The sequence below is a fragment of the Sorex fumeus genome, unplaced genomic scaffold (assembly GCF_029834395.1).
Source record: "Sorex fumeus unplaced genomic scaffold, SorFum_2.1 ptg000075l, whole genome shotgun sequence".
Taxonomy (NCBI): domain Eukaryota; kingdom Metazoa; phylum Chordata; class Mammalia; order Eulipotyphla; family Soricidae; genus Sorex; species Sorex fumeus.
The window spans coordinates 11,189,349-11,215,641 of record NW_026606132.1 but is presented as its reverse complement, the minus strand read 5'-3'; the positions used below and the strand labels follow the sequence as shown (position 1 = coordinate 11,215,641).

The 26,293-nt window shown below is 37.6% G+C and overlaps 1 protein-coding gene and 1 pseudogene across 1 annotated transcript in view; both read left to right on the top strand.

The window, feature by feature from the left end:
- Positions 1–26,293, top strand: part of FGF13 (fibroblast growth factor 13) — a 612,089-nt gene that overhangs the window by 241,190 nt on the left and 344,606 nt on the right. The window lies entirely within an intron of this gene.
- On the top strand, positions 19,399–19,492 carry LOC130038499 (uncharacterized; annotated as a pseudogene).

Genomic DNA, 26,293 nt, shown 5'->3' with positions numbered 1-26,293 from the left:
TGGAAAGCATATTCTCTTGCCCTTTTGAGCTATCTATTCAGGAAACCAACATCCATCCCATGCTGTGTACTATTGTACTTGCCTCCTTGGGTGGATGAAACAACATCTCCTTGGTTATCTAAAATGCTCTCTGCAAAATAAAGTAGCAATAGCAAAGGCATCTTCAAATGCCAGGTTCCAGATAGATTTAGATTCCACTAAAGTTGAAGTGAGTCCGTGAAGGACTACATACCACTCTAAAATTGCAGGGCACTGAAAAGCCAGTGGTGAGACAAATTTGATCTGAAACTATCATTTGCTGCTCTCTGAAGTAGAGTAAAACTTTTTTAGGCTATAGTTCATTTGTTTACATTTGCTTTTTTTCTGCCTAGATTACTGTATATTAATCTCTTTTCTGTTTTAGAATATGCTCTCCCTCTCAAGGAAAACTTTTTATTCTGCAGATTATGTTACAATAGCATTTTGTCACTTCTGTATCAAGCCATACATCATATTGAAATAACATAATTTATTTAACGTTTAGGTTTATAAACTAGTGACTTGGTGAATGTGGAATCCGTAACTCTTTTTTTAATTATTTATTACAAGTATCAAGTCAACAATCTGGCTATAGACAGTTTCTCTGCAAGCTTATTTAGGTTTCCTCTTGGGCATATATATGGGTGAGTGGAGCAGTACTATCTCCATCTTACAGATGAGAATAGAGATGATGAAACTGATCCTGTGAGTAAATCCTGATCCTATGATCAGTAAAAACTGATCCTATGAGTAAATCCTGACCAGAATCACAGAGCTCTTCGTGGCAAAATACTTCTACAGTTAACTTACTCCTTTACACAAAATTCTAAATATTCAAATAATATGTTTGGAAATGATAGAATATAGGACACTCTATAATAAAATCACTAATTTACCGATGAAAATTTGGGGTTTTTTTGATTTTTGTTCCAGTGGGGTCTGCCATGTAAGGAGTGGTGTCAGAAAACTGCATGAAAACTGCATCCCACCCAGTCATGGGTATAGCAATTAGTGCCAAGAGGTTTTGCAGAATATTGGACTACTGTGATGAGGGGAGGATACCGAGATCAGAGGCGGGCATTAAGCCCAGTCATAGGAGTCACTTAGGACACATCATGGCAGGTAAATAAATACATGGGGTTAGGTACCAAATAAAGGAACAACAACCCATAAGGAAGATGTATGGAGATAGTCATAAAGACATTCCTAAGTCAATTTGGACCCTAACCTCAGGCCAGTCTGTAACTGTAGAAATTCTGAGAACTGGGCTAGAGTGCTAGTACAGCAGGTTGGGTCTCAGCCTTGCATGCAACCAACTCAGGTTCAATCCTCGGCTCCCATATGGTCTCCTGACCACTGCTAGGAGAAATCCTGAGTAAAAAGTCAAGAGTAACTCCTGAGCATCACTACGTGTGGCCATCAAACCAAAAAAAAATTCTGAATGCTTTCTGACAGTATGAATGATCAGAATGCCACCACCAGTCAGGTTCTAGTAGATACTCTTAAATATAGAGTATTGAACTCTGAGGACCAGGAAGGGTTTAATGTTCCTCCAGTGAGTGATTTGGGTCAGTGTCCTAACCATCAGCAAGTGTTTATTGAGTGCACACTATGTGCCAAGAAAGTCACATGAGAATTCTATTTCTGGCAGCTGAACTTTTAACTCCCATCTGTTCTCTTTGTCTTGAGTTCAACATAAATCATATATGGAGTTGAAAATAAACTTATTTCTGTGCCTGCACATTCTTCATCTACCTTTCTGCTTAAATATTACCCAGCTGCTGTGCCAAGATTTTTAGAAGTCCGTGAATCATTTATGCACTTTGATACTGTATTATGGACATATTAATTGTTTCTTTTCACCACAATATGTTCTAATTAGCTTGGACAATTCTCCCAATTTCCTCTTTGCAGCAACTTTGTGTCATTTGTAATGATTTCACTACTTCTAGTGTGGTCAATTAGATGGGGCCTGATCTCTTTCTTGCTCTCCCTTTCTTGTTATTTGTTTTCTTCTCTTGGTAGCCATATTCAAATATTCTAATTATAGAACCTTTTAAACATTCCATAGCCTTTCTAGCAGGTATCATGAACTCCTTTGAAATCAGAATAAAAGTTATTAGCCCATTATCCCCCCCCAAAAAAGATACTTTTGCATATATACATACCACTCAGCATCTAGTGATAGAAGTATCAAGGAATTTTGTTACCCCATGGATATATCTATAGCTTACGTAAAGGAGGATCACTGAGTCTCAGTGCTGGATCAGCCCTACAGATCATTGAGTTCACTGATTTTCAATGTGGTTTTAACTACATGTCCCTGCCCCCACGTTGATATGAGTAAATATAAGAGAGCAGCTGAGTATGGCCCCCTTTGTTTCCTAAGGAGGTTCTAAGAACCAATTTTCAAATTCTACCACTTTGTTCCTTTCCATGAGAACATGAATCAGAGAACAGAGATGACTAACTCAAAAGTAGACTGAAACTAGCACCCATGCCCCTGACCCCCAGGGAAGAGCTTCAGCAGTCCCTTACTTCTCTTCTAATTGCAAACCTCCTACCACGAACATCACATTAACTTCCCAAAGAACCTGGGTACCACACAGTTTAGCTGCAAATTATAGATAATCACTGCCATTTGAATGGCAGGAAATGGAAGTACAACTGATTTGTGTGGTGTAGTTCCATCAAGGCCTCCATTCTGTCTCATTTTTGCCAGCTTGTCTTTGTGACCCAAGTCCATTTTACACTTTGTACTTTATTAGAAATCACATCAGACACAAATGAATTGCCTTTGTCCTTAACAAAGTATCATCCTCTTCTCTTGCCACTAACACTCTCAACCGTAATTCTTAAAGAAGCAGCAGCCAGCCCTGGCCCTGGCATAATGCCTGTTTGGCTGCAGGCCACCAGCTAGACAATTCAAGCTATTATTGGGCTGGTCTCCACCCCAGTCTTCCAACCTACTTTGTCACTGTCAAGAAACCCGACTGAACCCCAGCTGCAGTCTCCACGGATCTGACTGTAGGCAGTCCAGGTCTCCTGTTCTGCCTTTATTGCAGGTTGGCTCAGGATGTTGAAAACAGCTTCCAGGTACCAGAGTAGAGAGAGGGATATGAACAAATAAGCAACCTGAAAAAAGCAGCAAGGAAATTTTCAGACACCTTTGTTGGGGTGATAGATGAGCTAATCCACATAATTTCCAAAGTTGATTTTTTTCTTTGTTTCCCATAGCACCCAAGTATGTTTGTGGGAGGCACAATCAGCTTGTCCAGCACTGTAGGCCTCATGGTTGGGTTGTTTGTGCTGGTGGTGCTTTGTCAGGATGTTGGAGGTGAAGCCTGCAATTCTGCAGTGAAAATCAGAGACTCACAGCGGTGGGCACTTTCTGTACCACACAAGCCTTATTGCTGCCCCTGAATTTCTGTATCTTTTTAAAATAAAATATTTATTAAAGAATTGTTTTGCAAAAGAACACTGTATAGATCACACTTGATATCAGAGTTTAGAGAAGACAAAGACAGGGAAGCAAAGAAATCAAGGTGGGGAGAAGAGAACGGGAAATAATGGGTGAACAGGTAGCAGGGCTTCGGTTATACCAGTGAACTTGTTTCTTTGAGTGCAATTTCTCCGTGCTATAGAAGTAGTAAAGGTAGTTTTTTCCGCTAGGCCAGAAATCCACTTCCACATAGCTTCAACTTTTTCAGGGGACTAAAACCTAATGAAAGAGTGTCAGGCCAAAAGTCCAAAGCAGGAAAGTAGCACAGTATTGTAAGTAAGAGCATGTACTTTGAACCCAGTCAGATGGGAGTTCAAATCACTTTCTATCTTTGTGACATGTTTACTTTATTTAGCACTTTTTTCCCACCGACTTGTCACTGGTTGAGAGTATTATGGATTTCAATGGTTTCAATTCAGGCCTTTCTATGTGTTTAATTGTCACCACTCATATCACCAAAGTTCTAGGGCTATCCTTTCTAAAAGGATCCTCTACCTGTTCTTTCTATTTCTTCCCTTTCCCTCTAGTGTCTTCCATAGTTTTCACTGAGTGCAGGATTACTCTATTTTAACATCCGTCAGTAACTTTTTCTTTACATTTAGCAAATTATACTAAATACAGTGATTCTATCTCTTTTTGTGACTATTGTCTCTTCAGCATTGAGAAAAAATGCCTGGCATATTACAGAAGCTCAGTAAGTACGTACTTGTGAGATATGTTCGTGATGGGTTTGGATGCACTCACATCTGAATTGAAAATCTTACTTTCAGTTAATTCTTATACATACACTAACAAAGGGAGAGAGATCTATGACTAAAGAAAAATTTGCATGGCATAAAATGCATTTCATATACTATTTTATGAACTTTATCAAATAATACTTATGTATAATACTCTGTCCTATCCAGATACAAAACATTTCCATCACCTTAGATAGTTCCTTTTATTTCTTCCCAGTTGATTTTCTTATCTATTGTGGAGACTACGGCTTATCTGTTTTTTTTAATCACAGAAAATTTTCTTTTGTACACTTTCATATAAGTGCAATCATACATCATTCTAAAGTCCTTTGTGTCTGGCATTTTTCACTTGGTCGATGTGATGTGATGGTTTTAAGATTTGTTTTTGTTCTTCTGTGTATTGGTGGTTCCTTTTTATTATTAACTAGTCTTCTAGTGTATAAATATGCCATGATTTGTTTAGCAATCTCCTGCTGATGGAGATATGTTTTTTTTTTTCAGGTAGAGAGTATTACTGATCTTGCTGCAATGAAAATTTGTGTTCTGGTTATTTCACAGGCATAAGGATTTATCTTCAGGATACATAGATAAGGGAATTTCTAGGTTCTATGAGAAGAGTATGTTTAACATTTTAAGAAACTACCGAGCTTAATTTCAAAGTGACTGCACCATCCCCATTGCCAAAGCCATGTGTGAGAGTTGCACATGTTCCACATCCTTGCCAACATATTTACAATCTTTCTACTTTCAGCCATTCTAGTGAGTATGGTATCATTGTGATTTTAACTTGTGTTTCCCTGAGGTGCCACTAGTGAACATTGCCTCATATCTTTTACTCATTTATATATCTTCCTTTATAGACTGTTTAATATATTTTGTCTGTATTTTTATTGGATCATTCATTTCATGCTATCAACTTGTAGGAGTTGCTTCTATATTCTGAATGTGAACTCTTTGCCAGAAATATGGTTTATATATTTTTTCTCAACTAGTAAGCCGGCAAGTTTTTTTACATATATATGATCTTTTCTTTTGATAAGGTCAAAGTTTTCTGTTTTATTTTTATATTTTTATTTTTCAACCTCAGAATCTTGAAGAAACTCAGTTATTTTTAAGAACTGTTTGTTCTATGGTTTAGAGAGGCTTGCTGTGGTCTGGAAGAGAGAGGAATAGGGGATAGTAATTCTTTGCTTTCCATCCTTTTGTTTTGTGATGCAAGGAGTTGAACTCATGGTCTCACACTTGAAGGACAGCACTCAGCTACATTCCTTAACCATGACTTTGGAGTGTTTTCTAAAACCTATTTTGAACTGTAAAACATGAGCTTTTTGTTTGCCTGTATTTTTATAGTGAATACCTTAGTTTGTCAGGTAATTTTATCAGAGTGAGCTGATAAGGACACTCTACTGCAAAATTCAACAGGAATTCTTTGAATTTTGACAGACCTGAATTCAGATCATGGCTCTAATAGTTACCTGAAGTGTGTGACCTTGGACAAGTTAATTGATCTTTCTGTGTGCCATTTCTTTCATGTATAAAGAGAATGATGTATACTGAATGAATAATTGCATGATTATAGCATTAGTAGCTGCTATAGATATATTTTTATTAATATAATTCTAGTCACACCAAGTGTTCTTAATACTAGAAAAAAATAAAAGAGAGTTACCTTTTTTTCTTCTAGACTTCACACAGAATCAATGAACACAGAAATGATCCACCATGAAGGAAAAGGTGATAGTTATGGACATAGCTCTTTGTATAGAAGTCTGAAATTTCATCTTCATACTTTTGTTCAATACTAATAACAGCCTCCCAGCACAAATATGACAGATGTGATTATATAAGTCCATGCATAGAGGGCAGTTTTATTGAAAACTGAAATTGCCTGAAAGAACATATATAATGCTTTTTCTGAAATGCAATATGTTTCTTAAATGTTGTGGAATACAGATATTCAGAAGGTTTTTAATCAACATTGTAAAGTGAAAAGAGAAAGGCCTTCAAGTGGAAGTGAACATGGAATCAGGTTTGTTTATCCCAGCAATATTCAGAAATTACTCCTGGTTCTGTGCTCAGGGATCCCTCCTGTCTCTACTTGAATACCATATGCAGTGCCATGATTCAAACTGGGGTCAGCAGTGTGCAAGGCAAATGCCTCAACCACTATATTATCTCTCCTGTCCAGATTCAGGTTATTGGACACATGCCTTTATTGTTGTGATCCTCACTTCTATCATGAGAATTAAGAGTTTAAGTAAATGCTGGAAAATCTTTTGTGAGTATTGAGTAAAATATGAGCACATAATGTGACACTTAGTAGATTCTCAAAAATGGCACCTACGAGGTTGCCGCATATTTTCAGTTACTTGTGTTTGTTATGACTTTTTATATGTAATGGCCAACATAGGTAAAATATTGAACTTCAAATGAATTATATTCATAAAGTAGAAAAATGCTTTTTGATGGATTTCTCTTCTGTGTTTTGGAATTACATTTACATAATAAATCTGTTTGATATGTGAGGTCATTTTAGATCACTCATTGATTCAGTGCTCTCCTGAATCATAGAAAACCCCTGGATATTTGTCATGTATGAATGATGGAAAACACATCTCAATGATTCTATACAGTGGAGAAGAATAAGATGTTTGCTACTCATATTTTCTTTTTTATTATTTTTTAAATTAATTTATTTATTTTAAAATTTTTATTAGTGAAACACCATGAGGTACAGTTATAGACTTACAAATATTTGTGCTTGGGTTTCAGTTATGCAATGATCGAGTACTCATCCCTCCACCAGTGCCCATTCTCCACCACCACGGATCCCAGTATCCCTCCCACCCCCCTATACCCCCCATCCCACCGTGCCTCTGTGGCAGGGCATTCCCTTTTGTTCACTCTCTCCTTTTGGGTGCTGTTGTTTGCAAAAGAGGCATTGAGTGGCAATCATGTTCGGTCTATAGTCTACTTTCAGCATGCCAAAGCAATTCTTGGGAAAAAGCTACTCACATTTTCCCCTGTAAACACCTCTTATTTTAACATCTTCCTGTGTGGTGGGAGAGAGAATTCTGCATATACACTTCTTTCTCATATTGGTACCTCTGGTACTTTGGGAGTACACAGACCAAAGCTTAACAGACATTTGCCTGAGCGTTATTTCAAGGCATCCAAAACTTTATTGAAATTCTATCTGTTGAGGTTCTTCCCATGGGACTTGCTCTAGGCCCACTGTGCTTTGGCTTCAATCTACCTTTATAACCATGCCCTTTTTAAGTAAAGCATTCACAGATTTCAAAATAATTCCCATCTATTACTCTTTCTTTCTCATGCTATTTCTTCCCTCTGACTTATGATTGTTCTCCTATGAAATTCATGCATCTAGACTGAGTTGACTGGTATTCCCTCAACATTCATGTCTACTGAAACCTCATCATGAAACCTTATTAGATAATGTAAACATATTTGCTTATGTTTTCCAATTAGTTAAGGTTGTACTGTATCAGGTGATCCCTCTTCCAATGACTGCTGCCCTTATATAAAGTCATTGAAAATGCAATCATGACAAAGTGGGAAGAAGGTCCTGTGAAAATGGCGCCAGGGATTGCAGTGATGCAAGTACATGCTAGGACACATCATGAACTGTTGGCAGCCAGCAGAACCTAGGAAGAGACAAAAAAGGATTATGCCTTGAAAACCTTCAAGGAAGAATGTCAGTATCAGCACATTGATTTTTGAACCTCTATTCTTCAGAACTATGAGAGCATACATTTCTACTGCTTCAATCTGCCAAATCTGTGGGTCACTGTTATAGGAATCAAATACACAGTCCTAGGAATCAAATACAGCAGGTTTTAAGATGAAGATAAAATATGACATACCTCCAGGTCTTTTAAGCTAGATAGACTTCCTCACTCCTCTTGTTCTCAATATCAGCGCTGTAGTGCTGGAGAGGGTCCAAACTTTGGTGCCAGAGGAATCTTGATACAAATCTTCGTCCAACTACTGGCTGGCTAATTCAGCTATGGAATTTTAATAACATTCCTACAGACTTTGGGGTAGTGTCAAAAATATTATTCTCCCTAGCTCTGTTAATTGAGTTCCCCATTTGAGATAAATTTGTAATAAGCACAGTGGTTCTTTTACTAGAAGTTCAGGTGCTGAGGCTGATGGAGGTCTTGATGAGTATAGTACACAGCAGGCCAGGATTTAGTACCTGCTAAAAGGCAGAGTTATGTTCAAAGGATATTCAATAAATCTGTCTTTACAAATCAAAAATATCAGGAGTACTCTTTTCTTGCATTTGTCTTTCTAGGAATAAGTTCAAAAATTGAATAATAAAAGAGAAATGCAAAGCATACTTTTAACCTCTAAACTCCAGAATTGTAAGATATGGGTAAATATGATCAAGATTTTAGGACTATTAGAACCCTGTACTAATCATGTATCTCCTAATCCGTATATATTAATTAACTCAGATGTTCTGCAACTCATATACTGCTCTGTTTTCTTTGCAACTTCTTTCCTAAGTCCTCATCCCTGGAGGATTTCTGTTTGTTTGTTTGTTTGTTTGTTTTTGTCACTTAAGAAGCCTCATTACCAAGCCATGAGTGAGTTTTCAACATATGATCATTGTCCTGAGTACTGACAATCTAGATCATGTACTAGGGTGGACACCATATGGCTTCAACTAATGAAGTTTGGTTGGACGTAATTCAGGCATTATCAGCCCTACAGTTGCATTGTTTTCTCAAAGTGACTTTGTGATTACTTTGCAATGTATTTATTTAATTTTTTTTCATTTTGGTTCACACCCAGCGATGAACAGGGGTTACTCCTGTCTCATGCACTCAGGAATTACCCCGGCGGTACCTATGGGACCATATGGAATGCTGGGAATCAAACCCCAGTTGGCCACATGCAAGGCAAACGCCCTACCCACCGTGCTATCACTCCAGCCCCCTTATTATTAAATTTTGATTCTCGAAGTTTTACATCTTAGCAGGCCCCAACTTTATTTCCTTATGATTTAGACATGAAAATCACTCAATAACAATTCACAGGTACAGGTCATTCTCTTCAGTGAAGAAGCCAATGAAAGACTTCTAGATCACCAACCTTGTACTATCGACTTCAATATGTGGTTTTTAATTTACTCCTCAATGTCACCTAGAATAATATTTATACCATTATTTTTCAGATATGAAAATTAAAAGTCAACGAGATTAGAGTAATATGTTTGAGGGCACAAAAACGTGTCAGTGTTGGAGCTGGCATTGAAGTGTTGGAGCAGGCATGGCATCTGACTCTAAAGCCACGACCTTTCCACATGCATCCCTTACCCAGAATTGAGAAGAAACAAAATTTTTTTCACTTCAAACTGTTATCACTGTATCACTGTCACTGTCATCACTGTCATCCCGTTGTTCGTCAATTTACTCAAACGGGCACCAGTAATGTCTCTATTCCTCCTAGCCCTGAGGTTTTAGCAGCCTCTTCTTACTCATCTTTTCCCAATGATTGGAAGCTCTTTCAGGGTCAGGAGAATGATACCTGTTGTCATTACTGTTTTTTGGCATACCGAATACGCCATGGGGAGCTTGCCAGGCTCTGCTCGTGCAGGAGGGATACTCTCAGTAGCTTTCTGGGCCCTCCGAGAGGCATATATTTATATCTTTCTCTTTATGATTTGTTTCCTACAGTGGGCAACAGACTGTTATATGATAATATAAAAGTACTTTTCTGAAAAGGTTTCTAGATGTCTCCAGTCATAATTTTTCTGTCCATGCATCCTGTACCCCGAGAGAAGAGTTCATCGTGTTTAGTTCTGCCACACATCCTATCTTGCTCTCAAAGTTTGCCATGCAATTTTCAAAATGAAGAACGGTGTAATGGTGATGGCAAAGCAAGTTGTTGTTAATTAAAGAAATAATGGGGAAAGGACCATGGTACAAGAGAGGCCTTTCAGATATGCTGTTGTTATGAAGTAGTTTAGGTTTTTTTTCCTCTCTCAGGCCTCTGAAAGCAAGTTCTATGTATCAGTACATTGGATTCTAGTATTCCAAAGTATCAGGTTGTATGCATTAGTCCCTTTTCAGTAGTATTCTGTGAAAGTGGCCAGAGATTTTTCTGGAGAAACCAGGAAAAATTCCAGTTCTCTGGACATTTTCTATGATTCTGACATAATTTGTGCTGCTCTCTATGCCCTGTGATGAACTTTTTGCAGAGGAATTGGTAGTCCAAGTACCAGGTCAAAGGCATCTTCAGTGATGAGAGTGTGGCTGAAGAATAGTAAAGAAGAAAGGCTCTTTTCCTTGCATTCAACTTCCCAGGAATCTATTCCTGCCACACAATTTTGTCCCCCAAGCATCCCCAGGACTTATCCTTGGGCACTACTAGATGTGTCCCAGAAACAAATAAATTTAAAATAAAATTATGAAAGCAGAGTTTGAGGGTTATGGCTGTTGCCTTGCATGTGGCCAACTCCTGTTCAATCCCAGCACCACTGCACATGGTCCCCTGAGCACTGCCAAGAATAAATCCTGAGCATCATCAGTGTGTCACCAGAGACTGAAAAATATGATGAGGGAAGATATAATAACAATGCTTATGACATGACTGTTGAATTCAATTTTTAAACCTCAAAACAACTTTGCAAAATAGATATGAAGTTATTATCTTACCCACTTTCCAAATAGGGAAACTGAAACTTGGAGCTGGTAGGTAACTTTCCCGAGGTCTCACAGAGAGTAAACAACAGGAGTAGAATTTAACTTATACAACTTTTACTCCATACCATTGATTGTAATCACTATACATCTTTAAATATAGCAGGTTGACTCTTCTGTAAAATCTGAGCTATTTGTAAGGTATAGATTGGAGAGGACTCTACTGAGAAAAATAGTTTAACAAAAATAAAATGTATTGTAGTAAAAGGGGATATTTGATCATCCTTAGAACATGACTAGAAAGAGGTTGCATGAGTATCTGTTCCATGCAACAGTGAATAACATCTTTTTAAATACAAATATGTAGGAAATGAAAGCCTAAGTCCTCAATTAATTATATTTCAGGCCAATTATGTTTTTTTTTCTATTTGACTATAGCAGCTACTTTTCCTTAGCTGTTCCTAGCATGTGCACCCTAGATTTCCTTCAGTGGAAGCTGCCTACATACTCCACATCTCACCATAACCCACACACCACCACTGGGAACAGAATCTTTAGAGAACAGTGGTGATCAACAACTTTTGTATGTGGTCAAGCTTGAAAAATAAAAATCGCATATGGAGCAAACAATACACATTTTAATACATAATGTAAAGAGGGGGAAAAAGACGGATAGATCGTTTTCAAAATGAAAATGACTTTTTAAATTGCATGGATGTTGGAAATTGCAGAATGTTGGATAGTGTTTATTCCTACAACTTTTGGTTGTCTCTTTCCTGAATTGAAATATACCAGTGAAAAATTGTCAATGATTTTCAGCCACCAAAAATTTAATATGTAAGCATATTTGAGGAGGAGTAATATAGAAGTTGCTTTTTAATCTTTAATCCTGAAGTTAGCCTGCCCAGCTCCTAGATATAGTGTATGATATATTGGCTACTCAGAAGTGCTTTATAGGATTTTTAAGCAGCAAGGGACCTTGGAGATGAAGCAGTCTAGCGGCTCCAAAAGTATTTTTTATCACCAAGGGCATTTTTAATTAATTTCCCCCCATACTCCATGTTTTGAAATGTCTGACCTACTAAATAAATTATATTTATTATGCCCCAATTTCTTTACCCATTGCTTGTTGCTCAGAACTTTGATAAATAACTGCCCATTCAAACATGTGATTGGAATGAAATAATCAATGTGACCATAAAATGCTGATATAAATTCCTTCCCAAGCAAAGACACTCAGTGGTTGAGTTGTCGTGGGATCTGCTGAATCTCAGGCATCTTTACAATTCATCCCCCTTAGGCTTATTAGAATGTTAAAATTAGCTAATAGACTCCTGCCTTGACCTCTTAGGAATCCTTGTGGAGCACTTAACATTTGTCTTCTCCTCCTTTACGGTTGGATAATAAATAATCCATAGTGATTGACTCAAGGTCACAGAGAAACACCTTAATGACCAGGAGGCTCAAAACTCCTGGCTCTTGATTCTCATTCTCCTTCATTCATATCCTCAATTTTCACATCCTTTAGAATGTTGTGTTATATCCTGATCTTTGTTAGCAAGCTATTTTTAGTTTTACAATTTTGGGGTTTGGTGTCAGGGCTGGTGGTGTTGAGGACTACTACAGGAGTCACTCCCGGCAGTCCTATATAGTGCTGGGGATGGAACATGAGCACGTGCAGTCCCCATGCAAAGTATATGCTCCAGTCCTTTGTGCCATCTCCCCAGTCACAAGAGAAGATTTTTAATGACTGTGGAAAAGAGAAAATGGAAAATTATTTGGAGAACTTTAAGGATTGTGGTGCCAGTCCTCTTGGATGACAGGAGACAGCACAGAAGCTGGGATGAGAGTATAATTTTGTGAAAAGTATACAGAATTCAGGGTGAAAATATCTGATTGAATGTCTGGTTTTGACATTTAACTGCTATGTGACCCTAAACTCAGTTGTTTCTTATCCTGTCCTGAAAAAAAAGTGTGTTACTATTAATAATATGTCTGCAAATACTTCATGAATCCATAAAAAGGGATTTCCTGTTTACCCCACAGGGTTGAATATGGAGTAAATGAATTAATATAATGAAGCTCCTAGAATGTGCCTAACACATAGAAAATGAAAAGAAAATGCATTCATCAAGAATCTATGAAATATCTAAAAACAATACTAATAGCCAAATTTAATTTGTAATTTATACCAACTTCCCTTTCCATGAAAAATAGAAAGTCACAGGTGCTTTTGCACTTGAAAATGATCACTGGGCAGTCAAAAGTACCCAGTTTCCTCTTTAGACTTTGTCTCTGAGAGGTGAGAAATCATGGAGTTATTCTCAGCAGTGTTGTTCACTCTTCCTTTTTGCCTTCCCATCACTGATGACTATGATCTTTGCTACAATGAGTAGAATTGAATGGGGCTGGATTGTTCGGCTAGAGTCAGGCAGAGTCATACTTACAGATAGAGTCATAACAAAGATCCACTCAACCTTTTTATTTTTCCTGCTTTCAGTCTATGGCTCTGTTACTATTCAGATATTCTCCCATTAACCATGTGGGACATACTTAGTTGTCACTCTTGTTAATGACAGTTTATGACAGAAAGATATACTTACTTCAAAGTGAGCCAGATAATGAAGTTTCAGCAATGACTGTGATTTTATGTAATTTTCTTTATAACTCATATTGAGGGCCCTAGTAAGGTCATCTTTTAAGATTAGGGTAATATTTGAGCACGTGCTTGATTACAGATCTTTGGTTGCCATATAAAATCTTACCATGGTATGGTGAGATTTGAATGAGTGCCATTCACATTGACCAGAGCAAGTGTTTCACAAACCTTTGGGACTGGATAATTAGCTCTTCTTTGGAACTTATAGGAACTTCTGCATACTATCACTGGACATGAGCTGCAGGAGTGAACCAGTGATGATCTCATACCATGCATGACTTTTTTTTTGCTTTTTTGGTCACACCTGGCGAGGCATAGGGGTTACTTCTGGCTCAGAAGTCAGAAATTACTCCTGGAAGTACTTGGGGGACCATATGGGATGCTGGGAATTGAACTCAGGTCAGCTGCATGCAAGGCAAACAACCTACCTGCTGTGTTACTGCTCCAGCCCCTATACTGTATAATTTTTACAGAAGTTGTTGAGTCAATTGAAGAGAACAAGTGAGGTGGATTTGTTTTTTCCTGGGGAGTTTTAAGTTGGTTTATACAAATTTCATGAGTCAAGTAGAATCTTGGCTGTTCTAACGCTACAGAAACCGTCAGTCTCAAATAACAATTTTCAATCTTGTAAATGGCCCAGAGCAATATGAAAGCTGAAAAGTTTTACATTGAATGGAAAACAAACAAAATGCTTGAAGAGTTCAATGAACAATGAACCAGTATAATGAAAATTTCACCAGTTTTGTTTTTGTTGGCATATTGAAAGTTTTTTTTTCTCATTGCAAACTAAGAACGTGGAAAATAGCCTTTAGTATAGTTAAAATAGCCTTTAGTATAGTTAAGAATGGATTCTTAATTAACTGTCAATAGATTTGCTACATGGGGCAAAATTCTTAAAGTATTTCTTTGTATTATCAGGAAGAATCACCTCTGTAGCAAGAAAACAAAAGGGTATTTTTATTGCCATTTCTGAGAAGACAGGGAAGGAGAAACAATCAAAAAGGACATTACCTTATTGCTCAAGTAAATAGACTGATGTGTCCCCCAGCAGTGGCAGATTCAAAGTTGAAACATAATCAATTCTTGTAAACTGTTCTATTTGTCAAATAGTTTTCTAATTTTCATTAAATAACTATGGTTCACAAAGTTATTGAAGTTGAGTTGTAGGCTTATATTCCAACCCCAGTCCCACCATCAGTGTCAGCTTTTCTAAACCAGTATTCCCATTCCCAACCCATCCCAAACCCCACCCCATCCTCGACTGTCAACTTGACAGGCACATTATGAAGTGTCAGTGGTTGAAGTTTAGATCTCTAGTTTTGAGTTTTGAGTTTTGTTGAGTCTGTGTTTTGTATATATCCCTAGACCGCTCATCCATATCACTGAAACCCTGATGCCAGTTCATCCATTACTTCTCATTCTCTTCATCCCACCTCAATTTCTTTATTTCTCTGCTCTTCTCCTCTCTGAGCACTGGGATGAAGAGTGATCTAGACATCAACCCTTTTCTACAATTCATTTCATCATCCAGTATTCTATATACCACGAATAAGTGAAATCATCCTGTATTTGTATTTCTTCTTCTGACTTACTTCACTCAACATGATATTCTTCAATTCCAATCAGTTTGCAGCAAATCACATGGTTTCATTATTCCTTGTTGCTGCATAGCATGCTATTGTGTATATATACCACATCTTCATAATCCATTCATCTGTCATTGGACACCTAAGCTGATTCTGTATCTTAGCTATTGTAATGAGTGCAGCAATAAATAATGGTATGTATATGTCCTTTTGAGAGAGTTTCTGTGTCCTAGGGATAGATCTTCAAAAGTGTAATTGCTGGGTTATATGGCAGTTCAATTTCCATAGAATTCTCCATACTGTTTTACACAGAGGTCCTATCTTACAACATTCCCATCAGTAGTGGAAGAGAGTTCCTTTTTCATATTGGTCAAATTGTTATACATACATCTGGGGTAAGAGAAATAGTTGAGGGCTTAATTGTTGTCTTGATCAGAGCCAGGAATATGCCTTCCTTAGCACATACAGATGTAGCTCATGTGTCTATTCAAGATAAAAACAAAAGCATACTCCGCAAACTTTAGTGTTGGCTGTTGGTCAGAGGCATCATTCCAAATGGAGATGATGACTCAGGCAGGCATTTTTCTCCAGAGAAGGGAATGTGCCAGAGTGGGAGCATGAGCTCTAAGGTCTGAGATCTATCTTTTATTGCATATATGTCCAGGGGATAAAAGCCTATTCTCTTTCAGCCACAGTTTTATTCTCTAACAATTTTTTAATAATACCAATTGATGATGTTTGGTGTATTAGATGAGATAATCCATGTGAAAATTCTTCTTTGACAAGGGGTATAGTACAGGGCTTAACACTGGACTTAAATGGTGCCCTTTGTGCCCCACTCCCAGTTATCACCATACCATGCTTACAATAAATAGATGTTTAATAAAAGCTAGATGATTATGTCTATTTTTATTGTACAGAATAAGGGCTATCTGGGTTAGTAAACTATTTCTTTCAACATGATGATAATGAAGAACTCATTGTTAGAGCCTATAAGTCTCACTCTGGGAAGAAATCTGTCTCAGGTCTACTGATTGCAAATTTAAGACATCTGATGCTCATTTAGATTGATGCATTCATTTCAAGGGACTCTAGGTGATCAATGACTTGACTGTAGACAGGATAGTGAAGCTAATCTTTAATCACCTATATCTATATTCACCTACATATTAGCAGAAGTGTATCTAGTTTGAAGAACAAATGCCAAGAATACAGTACAATTTGGTCCCAAATTTCGGAAGCTGAAATCACCTTATGAATCCCACATTGTGATTGAGGGATTTCTCTGTGTGAGATTAGGTTTACAATTTGTGACACAGGAAATACTAGTATTAATTTCTCCCTTTCAGCAGATTAATAAAAGGAGAAAGTCGTTTGACTTAGGTCATATCCTAAGCCAGATGACCTATGGCTGTGTTGCCATAAATAAAAATGTATTAGCATCTTTGATATTGTCTATAAATGCCAGGATACACCCAGACTATTTCTTGACATAAACTCAGGCAAACATGAAAATCTTTGGATATATCATTTGTTTTTCATTCAAAAATGACTCTAAATACAAGTTTTCTATTCCTGAGAACTTACAAATCAAATTAAAATTTCACTTGAACCCAATCAATCCACAGAAAAACCTTAGCAAATGGCTCTCAAGGCATAATGGACATCAGAGATTGTCTAGCTCAAGTTTTGTTCTGAATTACACCCCACATGCGGAGTTGGGTAGAAAAGGCTTCGTTGTTTCTTGCATGTGAAACTAACCTAAGCATCTAGGTTTAGGGCATAATTTGTAATTAGACAGGTTTTTGGAAGTACATCAAGCTCAGCCTCAAATCAGAGCATCTCTTGGGGGAGAAATCTGTATTTAGCTGTTTCATTTAAAAATTCATCATTGAATAACAAAGTATTTTGTTGCAACATCTACTTTATGCAATACAAATTCTCCCTAACTCCTTTGATTACAATGATGTCATTAATAATGGATGGGCTGAGGGGCAAGAACGGGGGGACAGAGCTCAGCAGCAAACAGGGCTACACAGACAGACTTAGTCTTGGCTCTTCAAGGCTACAGAACTCGGTACAACTTCAGCCAAGGACTTGCTAGTCTATCTTTCTAGACGCTTAGTTTTTGCATACTAGAGCACCTCTGATTTGTCCCTGAGAAAAGAGCCTTTTTTTTTTAATTGGTTTTTGGGTCACACCCGGCAATGCTCAGTTAGGGGTTACTCCTGGCTCTGCACTCAGGAATTACTTCTGGCGGTGCTCGGGGGATCATATGGGATGCTGGGAATTGAACCCGGGTCCACTGTGTGCAAGGCAAATGCCCTATCTGCTGTGCTATTGCTCCATCCCTGAGAAGAGCCTTTTAAAGTAGTGGGCAGAAAACAAATTACTAAACTCCATTTGGTTAGCATATTAAGTTTCTCCGAAGATTACAAATAAGGACTTACAGTTATTAGGGCTAGAGTGATAGCACAGCGGGTAGGGCATTTGCCTTGCATGCGGCCGACCCGGGTGACCCGGGTTTGATTACTCCACCCCTCTCGGAGAGCCCGGCAAGCTACCAAGAGTATTGAACCTGCACGGCAAAGCCTGGCATGCTGCTCGTGACATATTCGATATGCCAAAAACAGTAACAAGTCTCAAAATGGAGACGTTACTGGTGCCTGCTCAAGCAAATTGATGAACTATGGGAGGACAGTGCTAGAGCAGTACTGACTGTAGTTCCTACTGTTTCATGTTCTAGCAACCTCATTTCATACTTCCCTCCACTGAGTCCACGCTTATCAAGGTTACCTGTGACAACCCATGTTGTCCAATACAATAATTCTCTCTTTCTACATATCAGTCTCATTTGTTCTTTTAGTGGCATCCAGAAAATTACTGCTCTTTTCTTTTGGTTTCCATTATTTTACCTGATCCTGCTCCTTCTTTATCTTTGATTACTCCCTCTCATTATTCTTACTAACATGTCCTCTTGTGATCAATTTCCATACAGATACCCCAGAGCTTGCTTCTAGACTATCTTTCTTCCATCTATTCTCTGTCCTATTGGTTTAATTTACTCAGTGCTTTGATTTTTAATGCAGTTGATGTTCATATGCCTTTCTGCAGTATCAATTCATTTTCCCAAATATGTTGTGCTGAATATTCTCTTTAAAGCAAAATACTATTGTGGGGCTCACTTTGAAGAACACTGATTTGTTAATAGATTTATCCTTTTCTCCTTGGCCTTTAATTTTACATTTCTTGGTCCTTCACCTCAACTTACTCTTTCAACTAATATTAACAGATTGTCTACTGTCTTTCTGACACAGTGCCACATGCTGCAGATGAGGGGCAGCTCTGGGAGGAGAAAATTGCATGCCTTTATGTGATTTCATGGTATGGCAGAGATGTGTGTAATAATTAATATGGACTGTAGCACTGTCCTCCCATTGTTCATCGTTGTGCTCGAGCAGGCACCAGTAACGACTTCATTGTGAGACTTGATGTTACTGTTTTTGGCATATCAAATATGTCACAGGGAGCTTGCCAGGCACATAGCTATTAAAATATTATCTGGGAATCTAAAACATGCCAGGTACTATTCCACTGCTAAGGACACTGTGAGGACCTGGGACTACTTTTCTACACATGCAGCCTAATTTAGATATCAGAAATAAATATTCTGTGCCCCACAGAAATTATCAGGGTACAGAGATTAGTATAGATGTATATATGAAAGTCTTAAATCCAGTCTGTTTTTTGGTGTGTGCTACTATATTGCTATTTGCCAAGTCTCTGCCAGATTGCCCCTTGACAAACAAAAAGCAACTTTCTTTTTGGATCTTGGTTCCCCTCATGGCTACGTAACTCTTGCCCAAGTGTGAGCTAAGTTTTTAAGACCAGAGGGATTTTTGTCTAATATCAGACTCTACTTGTTTATGCTAAGTTCACTGGAGCATATAATACAGATGGACTAAGGGAATTGAAGTCCCCTATACTCAAGAGAGGTCTTAAGCATAATACTGTGACATTATTAATGTAACAGGGTAAGAAGTTATTGAACACCTAATATTGCAAACTTATTTGTTTCCTTGCAAAGATAGTCTCTGTGTTGAATGGGAAAACAATATTTGCACATCAAATGTCTGATAAAGGGCTAATATCAAATATATACAAAGCACTCACAAAACTCATTAATATAAAAGCAAATGCACTCATTCTAAACATAGGGAGAGTGACTCACTTTGGCACATATACTAAAATTGTAACAATACAGAGAAGATGAACATGGCCCCTGTGCAAAATGTAGAAGGAGGTAAACACTTTCTCAAAGAAAATATATAGATGTTCAATAGGTATGTAAAAAAGTGTTCATGAACACTGCTTATTAGAGAGCTGCAAGTCAAAATGACAGTATAATTTCAAACTAGTGATATCCATGTATATTCATAGCTGCACCCACAGCCGCTGCCCTGCAAACCATGAAAATGGCCTAAGGTCACTGCTTCAGGAATAATCTCTGAAGAAATGTGAAATCGATGAAAAATTCCAGATACATCCCATTTTTTGAGCTGGAAGCTTTGGTGTCTTCTTGGAATCGGAGCAGGGAGCCTTCCCAGTCTCCACACTTCCAGGAGTCTCAGCAGCCACACTCGCATTTCCTAGCCACCATCATGTAATCAACAAGGGCCTGTCTTCATCACTAATAGAAGAGATGTAAACCAACTCAAACCACTGAAACTCATAGGCCTAGTTCTACAGATCCTGGACTTCCTGGAGCTGTGTTGGGGCACCTCCAAATTTCACAGAAGAGACAGCCCAGAAGCACAAAACTTAGATAGGACAATAGAATAGAAGTCATCTATGCTCAATAAACAAAAACAATAACACAGAAGACTCAACTAACAACAAACCACTCAGTAAATCCCAAGTCAATGATTTTAATAACTCCATGGGGAGATAAAACAGTTTTCACAGAGTTTCTTTGACTGAAGTTGTTTTCCATAATTCCATTAGACATTTTTTGTAACAAACAATATAAAATAAATTATTTGTGCCTAATCACGGGGCAGGTGTGGAGGGTGGTTGGGAAACTTGGGACAGTGGTAGAGAGAAGGTCATATTGGCAGTGGGATTGCTGTTGGAACACTAAATGCCCAGAGCAAATGTAATTTGAACGACTTAACTGTATTATGAAAAACCTTATAGACCATGGTGTTTAAATAGCACTGTAGCACTATCCTCCCATTGTTCATCGATTTGCTCGAGTGGGCCCAGTAACATCTCCATTGTGAGACTCATTGTTACTGTGTTTGGCATATTGAATGCATCATGGGTAACTTGCCAGTCTTTGCCATGTGGGCAAGATACTCTTGGTAGCTTGCCGGGCTCTCTGGGAGGGGCGGAAGAATCAAACTCAGGTTGGCCATGTTGGCTGCGTGCAAGGCAAACGCCCTACCCACTGTGCTATTGCTCCAGCCCCAGTTTAAAGCAAGAAATAGAAATGTTGATAACTAAATATCATTTGGTGCTATAACAAACAGTGGTTTTTAATATATCCAGGGATTCATCATGAGAATTTTTTCATTTAATACCTATAATAAGTCCAATTAAGATTTTTTTTTATTAGTACCTACTCTAATGAAGCATGGCCGATCCTGAGATATTTTTTTAAAGTCACAAAGTCAAGATTCAAACTAGGCCAATGAACCCTGAAATTTGAACTTTTAAGTACAGTTGATATTGTCTTTTTATCTGGGCTAAACTTTGGGTGATTTATGGTATGAGTTAATAGTATCACAGAGGTGGAGCTCTTTCTATACAGAGAGGCAGCTCAAAGGAGTTTGGGGGGCAGGGGGTGAGAAATAGAATGCATTTAGCTCATTGTTTCCTGAAGTAAAACCTATGCTGACATTTGGGCCTGGTCTTCAAATAGTGATTGATCCTCGATGGAGAGATTATTCTGGGTCTATCTACCTACCTCTGATTAACTTCACTCAACATAATATTCTTCAGGTCAGAGGACTAGATACCTAACTGGATACAAACCATGGTCCATGTACACAATGGAATATTACTCAGCAATAAGAAGACATAAAGTCACAACTGTTTCTTAACATTCCTTCCAGCCTGCAATTGTGATTCATTCATTTTTGTTTTCATCCAAACCTTTTTGGATTTCATCCAAAAATGAAACCATGTTTGGTTTCATCCAGAAATGAAATACATGACATAGGTTTTGTTTTTATAATTTATGATACCTTGAAAATATTGTTATTGGATTGTCATGATTTACACTGATAAAATGTTGTACTTGATTGGGTTCCAGTCAATGTTCCAGCACCATTCCCTTCACCACTGAACATTTCTCACCACCAATGTCCCAGTTTCCCTCCCAGCATCACCGCACTTTGTGGCAGACACTTATCTTCTCTCTCTCTCTCTCTCTCTCTCTCTCTCTCTCTCTCTCTCTCTCTCTCTCTCTCTCTCTCTCTTCCTCACACACACTCTGTCTCCACTTTTTCCCACCAATAAGGGTAATCATTTTATATCTGTTTCTCCCCCTTAGACTCATTTAAATCAGCATGATATGCTCCATTTCCATCCACCTATAAGCAATTTTCACGACTTCACTTTTTCTATCAGCTGTGTAATATTTCATTGTATAGATATACTATAGTTTATTTGTCCAGTCATCTGTTCTCTTTCACTTGGTCTGTTTCCAGATTCTGGCTATTGTGAATAATGCTGCAATGAACATATGAATACATATGACTTTTCTGCATTATGTTTTGGGGCCCTGGGGGTATATTTCCAGGAGCAGTATTGCTGAGTCGTATAGAAGTTCATATTCTAGTTTTTTGAGGAATGTATATGACCCTGTTTAAAGAAAGCATTGTAGTAATACGGAAAGAAACCTATTTTCAAGAGGCAGGGTAGAGTGGAAAGTTTAACTACAAAGGCAGCACGAAGGAGGGTTTTGGAATGATAGGTTGTGGTGGTGGTTTAGATTCCTCAAATTAAGACATTTGTTAAAACACGGAACCCCCAAAAATGAATTTTACTGTTTGTGCATTTGCAAAAGGAAATTTATGAACCAAGTACATAAAACATTGATTTTATCTATCATTTCTTCTTTCCTACAAAATCAGACACTCAGAATCTTTGACGATGGGACTGATTGGACGTAATGAAGATAGGTCATAATGTAGAGGAAGTTTGCTTTACTTGGCAACTAAATTTTGTCAAGTCATAAGACACTGATTTACCTTTTATATACCTCTTTTTTAATGTCTTTAATAGCAAAGTTTCTTAATAGAAAAAATTCCATGTGTTTAATATGGGATGATACATGCTGATAACATTTACTCTGGAGTAGTAGTGTAAAGCAGAAAACATTACTTTTTGCCCAGGTTCCAGGTCACAATCCTCAAATGTTTCATATCCTAGCTTTTAATCAATTTAAACATGGCTACAACAATATATGTTTTAGGTATTCAGTGCTATGAATCAACCTGTACTTATTTTATTACACTCACCAGCAAAAGACTAGTTTCTATTATTATCATGTAATTGACCACTTTTTCCTCAGTTTTCCCACCACATCACTATTCTTTCTGGAAAACACTTAATGCTGTCCTTGTAGTCCAAAAGTGCAATTTTATTTGGTTTGATATGTTCATTCATTTTGGTTATCTTCCACATCATATTGTGAAATCATTTGATGCTCGTCTTTCTCCATCTGACATATCACTAAACATAATATCCTGTAGGTTTATTTATCTTCTGGCAGGATTTGATTTTTTTTAGTAGCTGAGGAGCATTGTATTGGTATATTTACAGCATCTTCATTTCTGTTTGCTTTATATTTGGGGTACACACCCAACAATGTTCATGGCACTCCTGGCTCTAGTCTCAGGGATTGCTTCAGGCAGTTCTGGGGAACCATAAGGGACCCCAGAGATCAGACTTTGGTCAGATGCATGTAAGGCAAATGCCCTGCTCACTATACTATATCTCCTGCCCATATACCACATCTTCTTTATTCCTTTACCCATATAATATCAGTTCTATCAGTTCTTTGTACTTGCATAACAAATTAAGTGTGGCCTGAATTATATAGGTTCTGGACTATTGGAGGATTCACATAAAAATTTTTTGACACTTTGGTACATCTACACAATTGAATACTATACAGCTGTTAGAAAAGGTGAAGTCATGAAATTTACATACAAGTGGTTCTACATGGAAAGTATCATGCTTAAGTGCAATGAGCCAGAAAGAGAGGGACAGATATAGAAAGACTGCGCTCACCTGGGGAATATAAAGTAACAGAATGGGAGATGAACACCCTAGAATAGTTAAGATAAGTACCAGGAGATCTGATCCATGGCTCGGAAGCCAGCAGCACGTGCTAGGGGATAAGGCAGCTCAGATAAGGAAGGGAACACCAAGGATGTTTGGAGGATTCTCTCGGGATGCAAGATGCATGTTGAAAGTAGACTATAGACCGAATACACTCAATACCTCTATTTCAAACCACAACACCCTAAAGAAAAGAGAGAGCAAAAGGAAATGCCCTGACACAAAGGCGGGGCGGAGTGGGGGATGAGGTGGCTGGTGGGAGGGCTGCTGGCATCATTGCTGGCAGATAATGGGCACTGGTGGAGGGATGGGTACTCAAGCATTGTGTAACTGAAATTCAAGCACGAAAGTTTGTAAGTCTGCAACTGTACCTCATGATGTTTCATTTAAAAAAAAAAAGCTTTCTACAAAGACTAAGGGCTCTGAAACTTAGGTTCTAGAATATAAGTGTCTAATGACCAGTGATGTCTGTTGCATTGAGGCCTAGTTATTTTCCCTTCCTTCATATGTTTTTCTCCCTTCAGTTTAGTTTTGCTTGGACAGTAGAAGAGAAGGAAGGTACTGTCATAGTGTATTCCCATATCAACTATACTTGCTTTAGTACCAAGGTCTCAGTTTTTTCAAAATTCTCTCCCTTTCTGGATATGGGACTTTGGGAGAATGCTAGAAAAATATTTCATTATTTTATCATCTGGGATATATATGCGATACTATCACCCTTTCCTGACTTATAGAATGACTCATTAAGTTAGATGTTGAAATATTGGTCACCGTCATATATTATAAGGATTAGTTGAATAGACTTTATGATGGACTAACTTGTATACGTGCCATTTCATCCCGTGGAATCATGTGTTTTTATTTCCAACATAAAAAGTTACCAAAGTTCAGTTGTATTTTTAGAATCTATAGCAGATTTCATCTAGTTTAGTTTCAAAGCTGTGATAATCAAGTCAAACTTCATCAGCAAAACGCTTTGGAAATAAAATGTAAGTCCTTATTAAGGTATTCTGACATTTTAAATAAGATTAACAATTAATATTATATTTCAGAATAATTAGGCAAAACTGAAAAACAATTTTTGTCATGACTGCAACTTATTTTTACTTACCTAAAATCAAACAAAGCATTTTTGAGGCATTGTTATATGGAAGGGGAGAATTTCTGATCCTTTCTCCCTGTGAGCATTTTAGGAAGGCATTGACTCTCACTTCTCGGTGATAGGTATGCTTTCTTTTCTGTTTTTCATGGCATTTGACTAGGATCATTTTTATTGACATTGCTACATTTGCCTTAAGACATTTTTCTTCTACTTATTATCGCTGATTAGTCCAGATGCCCATCCTGAGGAGTCAGTCCAGTGCAGAACACTATCCCATTAGTACCTTGTTTATTATTGGAATCTGGGATTATGCTGATGAGTTGAAAGATAAAAGTTAAAGGTATTATATTGAATTCTAAGGAAGCACCCAGGCCATTACCCTTCCCCATGCCCAATTTGGAAAAGCAAAACTAAATCTCTTGATTACTGTGAAGTATAAATTAGCAAAAGAGAGAAATTAAAATCCTCTCTAATGTGCTTCTTAAATCAACCAATTCATCATTTACTCCACCTTAGTGTATACTTTTATTGTGGTAGAGGCTGTGACTCTAAAGAGAACGATGGCCTGGTCAACACCCTTAATCTCATAGTTAAATTCATGCATGAATTTAATTGTGTAGACAATAGAGAGCCAATATAACTTTCAAGCAGGAATTAACAAGAGGAAAATAGGGAATAATTATTGTATTATCATTATTATTGCAGTATCCAATAATAAATTAGTAAGATATTGCCAAGATGCCATACATTTTATTTACTCAGTAATTATAAGGTAAAGACTATGTGTCCCAATCAAAGACTTTCTTCCCAAGTTACATTCCTGAGGAATTTACTAGAGTAGGACTCAGAGGGTAGTTTCACCCACTTCATATATATTGAACAAGGAGCTCAAAGAGCCCTATAGTATTAGGTTATTCTCTCTCTCTATCTCTCTCTCTCTTTCCACACCAAACTCTCCAGAACCAGAGTATTCAGAATACTTTTTACAGTTTTTACCCAAGTCAGCCACTGGGTATTTCTGGTATGAAGTATTTTGGAGACTATTTCCCAAATCTATTATCAACTCTTTTCAATAAATTTTGATTTTCTGAAATAAATAATGATACCCCTGATCACAAAGATCACCGACAATATATTTCAAGTTAAAAAATTCACAGAGCTCTCATTTTAAAGATGAGGAAAAGCACCCTAGGGAGTTCATACTTGCCCACAGTCTTAAATAGTGAGTCAGGGACAAATGTGGACCTTTCAATTATTTGTTGTGTGCTCCATGAAGTCCATGGAAGGTAACTGCCTGAAAGTTACTTACAGGCCAGAGATGTTGGCTGAGCCTCTGAAAGGTATGGTCTGTTCATCAATGGAGCCCAATGACAAGCAATAAAGTTCTATGGAGAGATAGTAATATTTACAAATTTTCATGATATTCAAAATATTCACAAAGTTTATTCTTTTACTGAAATATTTTTATAATTTCTTTAACCATTTGGTTGTAACAAGTAATATCAAACAAGTAATTGTGTTTCTGCTAAAAGGGAAGACTTGGGGTTTTGAGGGGAAATGGGAATAACAGTATAGGAAAGGTCACTCTGGTGGTGGGATTGGTGTTGGAACATCCAAAGTCTGTAACAACAGTATTACGAACAACATTGTAAACCAGGGTGTT